Genomic DNA, 3715 nt, shown 5'->3' with positions numbered 1-3715 from the left:
TATTTATGTACCTATTTAATACAATAATACAGCACTATAATACATCAAGGTATACAAAACAAGACGAGTTCTAAACAGTCAGTAATCAGTATACGCTCCGTCGTATTTTTAACTAAAATATCAAAAATTTACATTAATTGATAAAAGTTAATATATATGCTTTGCTTTGAATGGTAAATGATTTATAAAAATTATAAATTTATGAGTTTGTATTCCGGATACTCCTTTATTTTTATATACATTTTAATATTATTTCATCTTATTGCTTTTCAATAATTTTCTTCATTTTGTATAAGCTTTTTTATAAAATAAAATCATTTCAAATATAAATTAATATATTTTATGATTTGGTTTATGGTTTTATTTATAGACATTATATATAACTTTTTGTTCAAATTAAGGTTAAAGTAATCATTTAAAAAAATATAGGATAGGTACTAGGTAGTAAGTAAGTATATTAAATAATAAATTTTATTTTATTTGTTATTTCCTCACTTTATATTCCATTTAATTATTTTTAAATTCACATTTAACTAAAAGTCACTTTAAGAATTCAACGATTAATATTAATTACTTTTTACATAATTTTGTTAAATTCACTGTATAACTTCAATGGTATTACGGAATTCAAGAGTTGATTTATTGTTAATTGACTGTATACATATTATTACAGTCAGTTAAATGTACTTAATTATGCAGTTCTGCATTTACATTATCGTAATTACTTATTTCTTCAAATATTTATGAAGATTTGTTAAGAATTTCAATAACAGAGTACATCAGTTAATTAATTTTATTTAAAAAAAAAATTATTATTATTATTTTCTTAGAATATTATATATTATTATATATTTGAGCAACAGTTATAAATTATAATGTAATATACAACAAAATTTAATTTATAAACAAATTACGATACTAACAATGTTATTGTTCAAGCAAAAACATGTATGAACAATACGAACCGATATAATAATGATCAATTTACTTCCACTATTAACTGTTTCATGTTATATTCATCCCAATAAAATATTTAAAGACAGTTACGTCTCAATCATACGCAAGTAACTTGTCATTAAATAAATCAATATTGCGTTATTGGCGTTATAAAAATGGCTTTATATTATTTTAGTGATAGCTCATGTATCGTTGTCAAGCAAACTAATATAAAATGAATTATTGTACTATGCATATACGTTCTTATTAATAGTTCCAATATTAAATAAACACATACCAACAGTAATTCAAATTCATATCATTTTCAATTGATTGCTGTTATTAGCTAAACATATCTTCCAAATATTAAATTATAAATATTGATGGATCTATAATAATTAATAAATAACATAAAGTATACGAAAATGTAATATATTAATTCGGCCATGCTTTGTTAACATTTATTAATTCGTTTATTGTTTCGATTTATCATAATTTAACATAATATATTATAATATATAAATGCACCACAACAAGTGAATATATTAATATCAATTATAACTTCAACGTATTGACTCGCCTATATTGTAGTACTACCTTGTAGTAAATTTTATTATGATAAACAATAACAAATTTGAACAAAATATTTGTAATAAACAGTAGATCTTCAAATTGCATCCAAACTGATCAGATGCAATTAATATTGGGTTCTTTGAAATTTGGAAATTTGGAACGTTTGGTTGTGTTATAAATGATCACGTTCAATACAGTAAGATATCTTCCAAGAGCTCCTACACACTAATGTACTGAAATTGCCTATACATCACGCCGGTAATCTGTAGTTAATTTTGTAATTTATTATAATATTATTGTTAAAAATTATTTAAAATAATAACGGAATATTGTTTTCTGAACATTCAACCTAAGAAAATGGCTACGTATTATATTCTAAATAACTAACTATTCAATGTTTAATATATATATTTTCAATTGTATTTTTTGTGTTAGGTACTATAGAAATTATTTTAATTAATAATTTATATGAATGTGTCCAAAGTTTATTTTAATTTCTACAAACATTCTCACAACACCATCAGCCAACATACAGCTTAACTACACTATTCAGTGTATGATATTTATTATTAATTAAAAATAAATTATTATTCTCGTTGTGAATTTCAATGATAAGATAGACATTTTTATCTTGAGTTCAGCATTATATACGAATTTGTAAATTATACAACGACGACCAAGAAATACTTAATCTTTCGTGATTTTCAAATGTTGAGTACCTATTTCATTATTGTATAGTTAGGTTTTTCGAAGATTTGTCAATTTAAAGTTAATATATTATTTTATTTTATTAACTTTATAAATAAGTACTATACAATTTATTTTTTTTTTTACAAAATGCTTACACGCAATCCACGAATATTGTATAATATATCAATGATTGAAATTCTGTCATTTAAATCACTTTAACGTAATAAATACAACTGAAATTAAAAATAAAATGTTATGGTTTGGACAATGAATTTATGTTTAAAAGCCATGTAAATATATTTGGAGCACTTAGAAAGAGAATAAAATGGTGTGGAATGGAGAGAAGTAATCAAAAATTAACTCTATAATTTATTGTTCATTTTTCAGTACGACTGAAAATGAATAGCAAAGTGTAGTCCTCTTGAAATTACTTTTTTTTTATCGATATTAGTACACAGATAAATATAAAAGTAGAATAGAAGATGAAAAGTAACTACAAAATAAAAGATACCTATTATTATGCCATGCATAAATAAAAAATTAAATGACTTAGTTGGTCAAATTAGTTCTATATGAATCATATAAGCTTTTATTAATTTTGTTTAAAAAATGTAACCGATCAGTATTACGTCAATTTCATATTGATGCCATAATCATTAGTGAAATGCAAATCTAAATTATAATCATTAATTATTTAATTTAGTAACTTGGTTTACATATGAATGAACAATTAAAATAAAAAAAACAAAATTAATATTTTACAACAAATTAAAAAAAGCTGGTAAGTCGTGGATGTCGCTCTTGTAGATTACAAGTGGGTACTGTAATGGTTGGAATTAAATTTGAATCCAATGGTATTATATCATTGTATACAAAAAACGATTCTGAGCGGAAACGGTTTATTTGTCTAGGATATATTATAGATTATGAAAAATTTTCAAATCTTAGATTTAAAAAGAAAAACTTTTATGCATTGCTAGCATAAAATAATTTACGAACTTCTGTGATTTTTACGTATGTTATCAAAATTCAAACTTAGAATGCTTATAACATAAAGTTATAACTATATATTTCTTTTATTTTTCAACTGCTATTGTATAAATATGTTAGGAGCCTTGTATTTAATTTTAAAATCTTAGATCTAAAAAGAAAAACTTCTATGAATTTCTATCAAAGATAATTTGAACATTGCCGTAATTTTTACGTATTTAGTCAAAATTTGAACTTTTAATGCTTATAAAAAAAAATCGTGCCTATGTATTTTTAATATTTTTCAACTGCTATTGTTACAATGTGTTAGAAGCCTTGTATTACATTTTTAAGCTTTTCTACCCAACTTATAAATTTTTATCGATATTTATATACAATATGTTTAAAACCTTGTATTAAATTTTCAAGATCTTATACCCAAAAATAAATTTAAAAAAAACTAATAATGATCGAAAATTGCATAATATGCCTATGAATAGTTCAACTTAAGTTGAACATTTTTGAAAATTGCATGGTGGATAGAATA

The sequence above is a fragment of the Diuraphis noxia genome, unplaced genomic scaffold (assembly GCF_037042655.1).
Source record: "Diuraphis noxia isolate RWA-SAM2 unplaced genomic scaffold, SU_Dnox_SAM2 contig0003, whole genome shotgun sequence".
Lineage (NCBI taxonomy): Eukaryota > Metazoa > Arthropoda > Insecta > Hemiptera > Aphididae > Diuraphis > Diuraphis noxia.
Note: the sequence above shows the minus strand (reverse complement) of the source record.